This window comes from Triticum dicoccoides, chromosome 2A (assembly GCF_002162155.2).
Source record: "Triticum dicoccoides isolate Atlit2015 ecotype Zavitan chromosome 2A, WEW_v2.0, whole genome shotgun sequence".
NCBI classification, from domain to species: domain Eukaryota; kingdom Viridiplantae; phylum Streptophyta; class Magnoliopsida; order Poales; family Poaceae; genus Triticum; species Triticum dicoccoides.
In genome coordinates, this window is record NC_041382.1 from 138,805,639 (window position 1) to 138,819,072 (window position 13,434).

At 43.5% G+C, this 13,434-nt stretch overlaps 1 pseudogene; it reads right to left on the reverse strand.

Moving 5' to 3' along the window:
* Positions 1 to 8: 8 nt before the first annotated feature.
* Positions 9 to 2,220, reverse strand: LOC119357741 (annotated as a pseudogene).
* Positions 2,221 to 13,434: the final 11,214 nt, after the last annotated feature.

The window sequence follows — 13,434 nt, forward strand, 5'->3', positions numbered from 1 at the left end:
TGTCCAGAACTGTCAGGCACTGCAGTTTTTAACTGAACCAAGTTTAGTGATGTACAGCAAGGGAAAACCAGTGTACAAGAGCATTTCTAATCCTCACGTGTAAGATAAAACAGAATTATAACTTGCAAACTAACTCCTCTCCCCAGGTTTAATTGCTTACACGCATATAGACATGTTCGTCAAGCTGTTGGCATACCTGAACAGGCAAACAGGCCACATCAAACAATCCAGCCAAGATGCTAACCCACCTACAGGAACTATGTTGCTCCAGCGCTAAAGATCGAACCAAGAGTGACACAAGGAGTTGGAGAAGCAACAGACCGGGGGTGGGCCGATGGCCAGCAGCATCCCGTGCTCCACCGGCAGCAGCGGCGGCCACGACGACGCAAGGAGCAGGGGAGCGGGAGCAGCCTCCACACGGCAGCGACCATGACGAGAAGCATTCATTCAACGCCAGATTCTGCATCATGTGCTACTATTGACATTCATTCAACTCAGTACAGTAGAGTAGAGATAACCCAGGGAGTTCCCATTGAGCATCTCATTGGTTGAAGTTGAACTGAACAAACATGGCAGAGAAACAAAACAAAACAAAAATACGCGAGGGTCAGGTTCTTGTTCTCACTCACCATTGGCGGTAGCAATCGATGCACTTATCGTGGATGCAGCACAGCCCTGCTGTTTAACTCCATGCAGATCCCACACTCCTCTTCTATCTCGGCGTCGACCTCAGAGACCAGCCTCGTACTACCCTCCCCCTTGCCGTCTCTCCTCCTGTACAACTCCGAGCACACCGCCCTCTGCCTCGGGTCGTCGATGCCGCTGATCCCGTGTTCCAGTTGCAGAAGGAAGGGAAATGTCATGGCTGTGGTAGACAGATAGACAATGGAAAATTTTCAGTTCACAGGTCCAAACCGCAAAGGCCTTATTCACTTTTCAGTTTCTGCAGGACATTTGTTTAGTACCGTAGAAGAATTCCTTCATGTTCGCTTTCCTTTCGTGGGTGGGCATGGTTGTGGTGCCGTCCACATAAACCTGTAGAGACAATGGAAGCAGAGGCAAGATGGTAAGAACACAAGCAGAACAAGCACTGTTAGCCCAATATGTATGGCACAAATTCTGGAAGGGAACCACAGGCACGGAGACAGAAGAGAAGATAACCTTGTGCTAGATGGGGATCCTGAGGAGGCCGAGGGCGCCGGCGAGGCTGCAGTCGGCCCGCTGCAGGAGGAAGAGGAAGATGCACGCGGCGTGGCTGTAGGACATGCGCATTTGCAGGCACGCCCCATCATAGTCCCGCGAGCACTCCGACGCCCTGCAGCACAGCGCCAGAGCCGAGAGGCGGTGGCTGGGCGGGAGAAGATGGGGATAGGCGGAGGCAGCGGCAGCGACGCATTGGGAGAAGATGAGGAGAGGGAGAGGCGGAGGTGCATCGGGGGAGAGGGACCTCCCGCGACCGGATCCGGACGCGAGGTAGCGTGGGGTGGCGGTGGCGACGCGGGGACGCGGGTGGGGCGCAGAGGAGCTTGGTGCTCGGCTCCCATGGCGGCGGCGGATCTCGAGGTCGGGGCGACAAGCGACGAGGCTTCCGCGGCGGGGCGGCGCGCGATGCAGCGTAGGCGGCAGCGCGAGGCGGCGGGGCTCCTGGGGTCCGGTAAGGTGGCAGCGCGCACCGGCGGGCGGAGGCGAGGTGGCGCAATGGCGCGGGGTCGAGGGAGGCGGGGTCGGGCGGCGCTCGGGTGTGGGACAGGAGCGGAGAGAGAGGGGATAGAGATAGAGAAGGTGGGGGCAACGGTTTTCTTTTACCCGCAAAAAAAAGATAGCCCCCTCTTTGCCGTCCGCCAGTAGATGGTAAAGAATCTTTGTCGTCCGCCAGCAGACGGAAAAGAGGGGGGTGGACCGTTGCAGTGTACTGGCATATGCTGACACCTCTTTGCCTTCCGCTGGCAGATGGCAAAAAATCTTTGCCATCTGCCAGCAGACGGCAAAGAAATGACAGATGGCAAAGACCTTCTTTGCCGTCTGCCAGTTCTTTGTCGTCTGTTGTTTGGTAGCTGATGGCAAAGACCTTCTTTGTCGTCCGCAAGCAGACGGCAAAGAACTGGCAGACGGCAAAATCGCTGGTATACGAGGTCTTCTGATCGACCACGTCTCCCTTGTACGGTTTTTTGTGACGACACGAATATCTGTGGGCTCCCCAAGTGTATATGTATTATCCATTTGACCGATAATGAGGGGTATGTGTTGGCCATGAATGGATTCCTCCTAGTTCATGTTAGGGCCGGGCACCGTCAAATGTCGGTCAACCAAAGCTCGAGCTCATGCGTTGTCAGGATTCCCTCCCAGATGCTCGGATTGCTGGGTTCGACCTACATCAAACCCTTCGTACGTATCTCGTCCTTAACTAACTTGCCTTCATGGTTGTTGTCTCTATCAAGAGGTAGGCACCACATCTAAATTGTACATTATTCTATATTGAAAACACACATCACCCCTTCCCAACGTACATCATTTTGGGCTGCATGCAAGAGGTGGTGGTTTTGTGGTCCCTCTTGTGCGATGTTTATGATGGTTCAATCTATTGGCCCAAGTGGTTTATCGACAACAACAACTGTCATTTGACCAAACGAAAGATTCATTGGTCCGTCTTATGGTAGGTCATGGCGACATGCATGTATGACCAAAGTATCGATCATTACATGCATCCGCCCCGCTGACATGAAGTGGGACGTGGTGGGCCAAGCATCCTAGCTAGGTACGCCATTATGTCATTATATATATCCTAGTTAGGTGGTTGTTAGGGTGCTTTCCGGTTTGCGAGGCAGGTGCCACCAAAGTCATGCGTTGTGTATTTAAAGTTTTAAACATCCCCAATATTCGTACATATATTTGGCCACTTCCATGTGGTTCTTGACTTCTGGCCCTCTCATCGATCTTCAATGACACGCCCAACCGTGGGCCCGCGGGGTCAAAGTTGTGCATTAGAATTTTGAACATCACATACCACCCTTTTCACTCATATATATTTGGGCCACATGCTGGTGTGGCTGTCTTTTGACCCTCCCTAACATTATGTTTTGCTGCAAAGACTTTGATGATCCTCAACGGACACAGGGTATAATATCTAAACCGTGTGCGATACAAGTGCGATGTGAATCACCACGACCGTGCATGCACGAGCAAGTTAAGGTGGAGGTACTGGCTCAACCGTGTGCAATGCAAGTGCGCTGAAATCACCACAACCGCGCAAGTGCGAGCAAAGGGTGGAGGTACTGGCTCAACCGTGTGCGATGCAAGTGCGCTGAAATCGCCACCACTGCGCAAGCGCGAGCAAAGGGTGGAAGTACTGGCTTAACTGTGTGCGATGCAAGTGCGCTGTAAAACCACCACCTGTGGAAGCTAAAGGCGGGTAAGTTTATTTGGAAATTAGGACAAACTGTGTGCGATAGACCAGCTAGCTAGAAATATAAAAAACAAACTACCCGCCTTGAGCGTTGTAAAAATCGGCGGATCCGCGCCACTTTTCCTTATTATCATACACGCATATTGTTATTGGACCGTGCGCGATCTTGAGCACTCCCTCCCTGCATCAATTCCTTTACCCAAATTTTAGTAGCCGACGTACTTCAACTCTCGCCCACACCCCTCCAGCACCGACATTATAGTAAAATTTTAGCAGCCGAGGCATTTGAACCGTCGCCCTCCCTCATCCACCACCATCTCCACCCACCATTACTAAAATTTTCAGTAGCCGCGGCGTATCCTCAAACACCACCCCTCCCCCCCCTTCGAACCCTAGCTCGCGGCCGCCACCGGTGCCGCCGATAACCCCGTCGGTCTGCCCGTTCCTCCTAGCTTAGATAATAAAGTTCAGGTTATCCAGCGATTCCCATACCGTCGCTCCACTCCCCTGAGTTTTTAGATGAGGCCTGCGGTGTCCCTCCCCGCCAGATCCACATCCCCTGCTCCGGAATATTGCAGCCTAAGCTCGACCACGTATCCCTGGGATACCGCCGAGCGTTCGGCCAAGAAGAGGTTTATCACGGCCTCTCCGGCGAACGTTGGCGAGGTGGCCGCCGTCCGCCCTGACCTGTCGATCCCAGAGCAACACGTCGCCCCGGAAGCCGGCGAAGACGTTGAGTACGTGATAACCCACAAGTATAGGGGATCACAACAGTTTTCGAGGGTAGAGTATTCAACCCAAATTTATTGATTCTACACAAGGGGAGCCAAAGAATGTTCTCAAGTATTAATAGTGGAGTTGTCAATTCAACCGCACCTGAAAGACTTAATATCTGTAGCAAAGTATTTAGTAGCAAAGTAGTATGGAAGTAACGGTAACGGTGGCAAAAGTAAAAGTAGCAGTTTTGTAGTGATTGTAATAGTGGAAACGGTAAAGTAACTAAGCAAAGATCAATATGTGAAAAGCTCGTAGGCATTGGATCAGTGATGGATAATTATGTCGGATGCGATTCCTCATGCAACAGTTATAACATAGGTTGACACAGAACTAGCTCCAGTTCATCAATGTAATGTAGGCATGTATTCTGAATATAGTCATACATGCTTATGGAAAAGAAATTGCATGACATCTTTTGTCCTACCCTCCCGTGGTAGCGGGGTCCTATTGGAAACTAAGGGATATTAAGGCCTCCTTTTAATAGAGTACTGGAACAATGCATTAACACTTAGTGAATACATGAACTCCTCAAACTACGATCATCACTGGTAAGTATCCCCATTATTGTCACTTCGGAGTTAACAGATCATAACACATAATAGGTGACTATAGACTTCCAAGATAGGATCAAGAACTCACATATATTCATGAAAACATCATAGGTTCAGATCTGAAATCATGGCACTCGAGCCCTAGTGACAAGCATTAATCATAGCAAAGTCATAGCAACATCAATCTTAGAATATAATGGATACTAGGGATCAAACCCTAACAAAACTCACTTGATTACATGATAAATCTCATCCAACCCATCACCATCCAGCAAGCCTACGATGGAATTACTCACGCACGATGGTGAGCATCATAAAATTAGTGATGGAGGAAGGTTGATGATGACGATGGCGACGGATTCCCCTCTCCGGAGCCCTGAACGGATTCCAGATCAGCCCTCCCGAGAGAGATTAGGGCTTGGCGGCGGCTCCGTATTGTAAAACACGATGAATACTTCTCTCTAATTTTTTTCTCCCCGAACGTGAATATATAAAGTTGGAGTTGAGGTTGGTGGAGCACCTGGGGGCCCACGAGGCAGGGGGTGCGCCCAGGGGGTAGGCGTGCCACCAGCCTCGTGGACAGGGTGTGGGCCCCTGGCCTTGATTCTTTCACCAATATTTTTTATATATTCCAAAAATATTCTCCGTTTATTTTCAGGTCATTCCGGGAACTTTTATTTCTGCACAAAAATAACACCATGGCCATTCTGCTGAAAACAGCGTCAGTCCGGGTTAGTTCCATTCAAATCATGCAAGTTAGAGTCCAAAAGAAGGGCAAAAGTGTTCTGAAAAGTAGATACGATGGAGATGTATCAACTCCCCAAGCATAAACCTTTGCTTGTCCTCAAGCAATTTAGTTTATAAACTGAAAGTGATAAAGAAAAACTTTTACAAACTCTGTTTGCTCTTGTTATTGTAAATATGTAAAGCCAACATTCAAGTTTTCAGCAAAGATTATGAACTATCCATATTCACAATAACATTTAGGTCTCATGTTTACTCATATCAATGACATAATCAACTAGCGAGCAATAATAGTAAATCTCGGATGACAACACTTTCTCAAAACAATCATAATATGATATAACAAGATGGTATCTCGCTAGCCCTTTCTGAGACCGTAAAACATAAATGCAGAGCACCTATGAAGATCAAGGACTGACTAGAAACCGTAATTCATGGTAAAAGAGATCCAGTCACATTCATACTCAATGTAAACTAATAGTAATGCATGCAAATGACAGCGGTGCTCTCCAACTGGAGTTTTTTATTAAGAGGATGATGACTCAACATAAAAGTAAATAGATAGGCCCTTCACAGAGGGAAGCAGAGATTTGTAGAGGTGCCAGAGCTCGGTTTTGAAATAGATATAAATAATATTTTGAGTGGTATACTTTCATTGTCAACATAACAACCAAGAGATCTCAATATCTTCCATGCTACACACATTATAGGCGGTTCCCAAGCAGAATGGTAAAGTTTATACTCCCCCTACCACCAACAAACATCAATCCATGGCTTGTCCGAAACAACGGGTGCCTCCAACTAACAACAATCCTAGGGGATTTTGTTTGCAATTATTTTGATTTGATTTGAGCATGGGACTGGGCATCCCGGTTACTAGCCATTTGCTCGTGAGTGAGGAGCAGAGTCCATACTCTTGAGAATAAACCACCTAGCATGGAAGATATAGACAACCCTAGTTGATACATGAGCTATTCAAGCATACAAAACAGAATTTCATTTGAAGGTTTAGAGTTTGGCACATACAAATTTACTTGAAATGGCAGGTAGATACTGCATATAGGAAGGTATGGTGGACTCATATGGAATAACTTTTGGGGTTTATGGAAGTGGATGCACAAGCAGTATTCCCGCTTAGTACAAGTGAAGGCTAGAAAGAGACTGGGAAGCAACCAGCTAGAGAGCGACAACAGTCATGAACATGCATTAAAATTAATCAACACTGAATGCAAGCATGCGTAGTATATAATTCACCATGAACATAAATATCGTCGAGGCTATGTTGAATTTGTTTCAACTACATGCTTGAACATGTGCCAAGTCAAGCCACTCGAATCATTCAAAGGAGGATACCACCCTATCATACCACATCACAACTATTTTAATAGCATGTTGGCACGCAAGGTAAACCATTATAAACTCCTAGCAAATTAAGCATGTCATGGGCAACTATAATCTCTATTTGTCATTGCAAACATGTTTCATCCATAATAGGCTGAATCAGGAACGATGAACTAATCATATTTACAAAAACAAGAGAGGTTGAGTTCATACCTGCTTCTCTCATCTCAATCACTTCATCATATATCGTCATTATTGCCTTTCACTTGCACAACCGAATAGTGTGGATAATAATAATAGTGCACGTGCATTGGACTAAGCTGGAGTCTGCAAGCATTCAATACAAGGGAGAAGGCAAGGTAATATGGGCTCTTGCTTAGATCAACAATAATGCATATGAGAGCCACTTCAACATTTTCATCATGGTCTTCTCCTCTCGACCCCAAAGAAAAGAAAAGAAACAAAACTATTTACACGGGAAAGCTCCCAACAAACAAAAGAAGAACGATAAATCTTTTTGGGGTTTCTTTTAATTATTACTACTACGGGCATGGAAAGTAAAATAGCTAAAAGCTACAACTATTTTTTGGTTTTTCTTAAGGTTTTTCAAACACACAAGAAGAAGGCTTAAAAAGAAAATAAACTAGCATGGATGATACAATGAAAAGGTATGAGCACCGACAACTAGAATGAGATTGTGAACATGAATGTAATGCCGGTGAGGAATACATACTCCCCCAAGCTTAGGCTTTTGGTCTAAGTTGGTCTATGGCCACGACTGTCCTAGTGGATATCCAAAGTTGAAGTTGGGGTCGTACTGAGATGCAGCAGCTACTACTTGACAAGCTGCAGCTTAGAGGCGAGCTGCCTCCGTCCTCCTCTCGTACTCATTCGCCTCCTCCATGTTTATAACATATCTCCCTTTTGTCTGAAATTCAAAGAAAGCAGGAGCAGGGAGAGAAACATGGACAGTGCGATGCCTGTCAAAGATTAGTCGGTACTGGAGAGGTTGTTCATTCCTCTCAATAAACTCATGGCAAACCATAGCATTAAAATCTAGATAAGCAGGAGGCAACTCCATATCATTTTCATGTATGGGTATATCAAGAAAATTAGCTACACGAGTTGCATAAATTCCACCAAACAAGTCTCCACTTAAAATATTAAGATGCAACCTACGCGCAACAATAGCCCCAAGTTATATTGTTTATCACCTAATACAGCACTCTTGAGGACACTAAGATCTGGAACGCACATGTGACAAGCCTCATCTTTACCGTTAATGTATCTACCCACGTAGAGAGCAAAATAATGTATGGCAGGAAAATGAATGCTCCCTATGGTAGCTTGTGTTGTTTCTCTAGATTCCCCCAAAGTGACACTAGCAAGAAATTCCTTAATTTCAGATTTGCGAGGTTCACTAACATTACCCCACTACGGGAGTTTACAAGTAGTATTAAAATCTTCTAAGTCTATATTATAAGATTTACCATACAGATCAAATAGGATAGTGTGAGAATTGCGTGATGATGTAAATTTAAACCTTCTCAGAAAGGAATCAATTAGGTGATAATATTGGGGGCACTTATCTAACACGAAGCCCTCAAGTTCAGCATTACGCACATACGCGTCAAATTCCTCCTTAATTCCTGCTTGGACCATAAAATATTCTGACGGCCATTCACAAGGCCGCACCTGAGCTTCTCTTGGTAGTTCATAGTCCGGCTCACGTATCGTGGGCATGGGTCCTTGCTTCCTTGAGGAACCACCTTGGTACATTTTCCTAAACATATTTCTTCCTCTGAAAAATTTCTGAAATTTTTAGTGAATGAAAATAAAAGTGAATCAAACTCAACAAGATTGATAGCAACTACTTCTACAAGTGCCTAGAGATTATATCATGCATTAAAACTACTTGGGACCATATAAATTTGACATGCAAGCTCAAAAGCAGTGTCACCTAAGCAGCAAAAATTGCAATAAATAAAGCACTAGAACAAAAACTAATTGGACCATTGGAGGAGTCACATACCGAAGAATAATCCCCCAAAGCAGTTTTGTGAATGGGGCTTTGAGTAAGGAGATCGAAAATGGCATCAAGATGAGCTAGAACACTGGTTTGAGCTGGTGGGTGATTTTTTCTAGAGGAAGAAGAAGTGTGTGGGTGCTGGAATAAGTGGAGGGGGGCCACGAGGGGCCCATGAGGCAGGGGGGCACACCCAGGGGATAGGGCGCGCCCTGCACCCTCATGGCCAGGTGGTTGCCCCCTCTGGTGTGTTCTGAGTGCCAATAATTCTTAAATATTCTACAAAAAAATCATATTTCATTTTCTAGAAATTTGGAGAACTTTATTTTTGGGGTATTTTTTATTGCAAGGATAATTCAGAAAACAGACAGAAAATACTATTTTTTCTTCATTAATTCTAAATAACAGGAAGTAAAAAGAGGGTACAGAGCGTTGTGCTTTCTAACTATATCCATCTCATGCTCATCAAAAGGAATCAACTAACAAGGTTGATCAAGTCTTGTTAACAAACTCATTCCGAATCGCGTGAAACCGGAGAAATTTCGAATAACACTAGGTTACCTCAATGGGGATGTGCACGTCCCCAACAATAAGAATATCATATTTCTTCTTGACAGTAGGAAGAGGAAATTCAAAACCTCCAATAGTAATTGTTGGAATTTTTCCAATAGAATTGATACTGTGGACTTGAGGTTGTTTCCTCAGAAAGTGTACCGTGTGCTCATTACCATTAACATGAAAAGTGACATTGCCTTTGTTGCAATCATTAACAGCCCCTGCAGTATTCAAAAAGGGTCTACCAAGAATAACAGACATACTATCGTCCTCAGGAATATCAAGAATAACAAAGTCCGTTAAAATAGTAACGTTTGCAACCACAACAGGCACATCCTCACAAATACCGATAGGTATATCAGTTGATTTATCAGCCATTTGCAAAGATATTTCAGTAGGTGTGAACTTATTCAAATAAAGTCTACGATATAAAGAGAGGGGCATAACACTAACACCGGCTCCAAGATCACATAAAGCAGTTTTAACATAGTTTTTTTTAATGGAGCATGGTATAGTTGGTACTCCCGGATCTCCTAGTTTCTTTGGTATTCCACCTTTAAAAGTGTAATTAGCAAGCATGGTGGAAATTTCAGCTTCCGGTATCTTTCTTTTATTAGTAACAATATCCTTCATTTTAAGCATATCAGTCAAACGCATACGCAAAAAGATAGCTCTAATCATTTCAGCAAAGCGCTCGAAATCCTCATCTTCCTTTTTCTTGCATGGTTTAGGAGGAAAAGGCATGGGTTTCTGAACCCATGGTTCTGTTTCTTTACCGTGCTACCTAGCAACAAAGTCTCTCTTATCATAACGTTGATTCTTTGATTGTGGGTTATCAAGATCAACAACAGGTTCAATCTCTACATCATTGTTATTGCTAGGTTGAGCATCAACATGAACATCATTATTAACATTATCACTAGGTTCATGTTCATCACCACATTGTGTTTCAGCATCGGAAATAGAAATATCATTGGGATTCTCAGGTGTGTCAACAATAGGTTCACTAGAAGCATGCAAAGTCCTATCATTTTTCTTTTTCTTCTTCTTAGAAGAACTAGGTGCATGAACATTAGTTCTCTGAGAATCTTGCTCAATTCTCTTAGGGTGGCCCTTAGGATACAAAGGTTCCCGAGTCATTTTACCCCTCTAGTCATAACTCTAACAACATTATCATTTTTCTTACTATTTAACTCATTGAGCAAATCATTCTGAGCTTTAAGCACTTGTTCTACTTGAGTGGTAACCATAGAAGCATGTTTACTAATAAGTTTAAGTTCACCTTTAACTGTAGACATATAATCACTAAAGTGTTCAATCATATAAGCATTGCGTTTCAATTGTCTACCAACATAAGGATTGAAGTTTTCTTGTTTAACAATAAAATTATTAAACTCATCTAAGCATTGGCTAGCAGACTTATAACGAGGGATATCACCTTCATCAAATCTATAGAGAGAATTTACCTTTACTACCTGTGTCGGGTTATCAAGACCATGTATTTCTTCAATAGGTGGTAAATTCTTAACATCTTCAACAATAATAGCCTTTTCTTTCATAGATTTTTTTGCCTCTTGCATATCTTCAGGACTGAGAAATAGAATACCCCTTTTCTTCGGAGTTGGCTTAGGAGTTGGTTCAGGAAGTGTCCAGTCATTTTTATTACTCAACATATTATTAAATAGCAATTCAGCTTGATCAACAGTTCTTTCCCGGAAAACACAGCCAACACAACTATCCAGGTGGTCTCTGGAAGCATAGGTTAGTCCATTATAAAAGATATCAAGTATTTCATTTTTCTTGAGAGGATGATCAGGCAAAGCATTAAGTAATTCGAGAAGCCTCCCCCAAGCTTGTGGGGGACTCTCTTCTTCAATTTGCACAAAACTATATATTTCCCTTAAAGCAGCTTGTTTCTTGTGGGCGGGGAAATATTTAGCAGAGAAGTAATAAATCATATCTTGGGGACTACGCACACAACCAGGATCAAGAGAATTAAACCATGTTTTAGCATCACACTTTAATGAGAACAGAAATAACTTAAGGATATAATAGTAGCGAGTTTTCTCATCATTAGTGAATAGGGTGGCTATATCATTTAATTTAGTAAGATGTGCCACAATAGTTTCATATTCATATCCATAAAAAGCTTCAGATTCAACCAAAGTTATTAACTCAAGGTCGACAGAGAAATCATAATCCTTATCGGAAATACAGATAAGTGAAGTAGCAAAAGCAGGGTCATATTTCATTCTAGCATTCAAAGACTTTTCTTTCAGCTTAGCTAACAGTTTCTTAAGATCATATCTATCATTGCAAGCAAAAAAATCTCTAGCAATTTCTTCATCCATAGCATAACCCTCAGGCACAACATGCAATTCATATCTGGGGTGAGAATCTTCATCATCACTTTCATCAATATTATCAATTTCAATAATTTCATCCTCTCAAACCCTAGCAAGTTGTTCATCAAGAAATTCACCTAGTGGCACAGTATTATCAAGCATAGAAGTAGTTTCATCATAAGTATCATGCAAAGCAGAAGTGGCATCATCAATAACATGCGACATATCAGAACGAATAGCAGGAGTGGGTGTTGCAAGTTTACTCAAAATAGAAGGTGAATCAAGTGCAGAGCTAGATGGCAGTTCCTTACCTCCCCTCGTAGTTGAGGGAAAATCTTGGTTCTTTTATCTTTCAAGTTCTTCATAGTGATCATCAGATATAAATCCCAAGTGACTCAAAGAATATAGCTATGCTCCCCAACAACGGCGCCAGAAAATAGTCTTGATAACCAACAAGTATAGGGGATCGCAACCGTTTTCGAGGGTAGAGTATTCAACCCAAATTTATTGATTCGACACAAGGGGAGCCAAAGAATATTCTCAAGTATTAACAGTGGAGTTGTCAATTCAACCGCACCAGAAAGACTTAATATCTGCAGCAAAGTATTTAGTAGCAAAGTAGTATGGAAGTAATGGTAACGGTGGCAAAAGTAACAATAGCAGTTTTGTAGTGATTGTAACAGTGGCAACGGTAAAGTAACTAAGCAAAGATCAATATGTGAAAAGCTCGTAGGCATTGGATCAATGATGGATAATTATGTCAGATGTGATTCCTCATGCAACAGTTATAACATAGGGTGACACAGAACTAGCTCCAGTTCATCAACGTAATGTAGGCATGTATTTCGAATATAGTCATACGTGCTTATGGAAAAGAACTTGCATGACATCTTTTGTCCTACCCTCCCGTGGCAGCGGGGTCCTATTGGAAACCAAGGGATATTAAGGTCTCCTTTTAATAGAGTACTGGAACAAAGCATTAACACTTAGTGAATACATGAACTCCTCAAACTATGGTCATCACCAGTAAGAATCCTGATCATTGTCACTTCGGGGTTAACGGATCATAACACATAATAGGTGACTATAGACATGCAAGATAGGATCAAGAACTCACATATATTCATGAAAACATAATAGGTTCAGATTTTAAATCATGGCACTCGGGCCCTAGTGACAAACATTAAGCATAGCAAAGTCATAGCAACATCAATCTCAGAACATAATGGATACTAGGGATCAAACCCTAACAAAACCAACTCGATTACATGATAAATCTCATCCAAACCATCACCGTCCAGCAAGCCTATGATGGAATTACTCGCGCACGGCGGTGAGCATCATGAAATTGGTGATGGAGGAAGGTTGTTGATGATGATGGCGACGGATTCCCCTCTCCGGAGCCCCGAACGGACTCCAGATCAGCCCTCCTGAGAGAGATTAGGGCTTGGCGGCGGCTCCGTATCGTAAAACATGATGAATCCTTCTCTCTGATTTTTTTCTCCCCGAACGTGAATATATAGAGTTGGAGTTGAGGTCGGTGGAGCACCAGGGAGCCCATGAGGCAGGGGGTGCGCCCAGGAGGGTAGGTGCGCCCCCACCCTCATGGACAGGGTGTGGGCCCCCTGGCCTTGATTCTTTCGCCAGTATTTTTAAATATTCCAAAAATATTCTTCGTTGATTTTCAAGTCA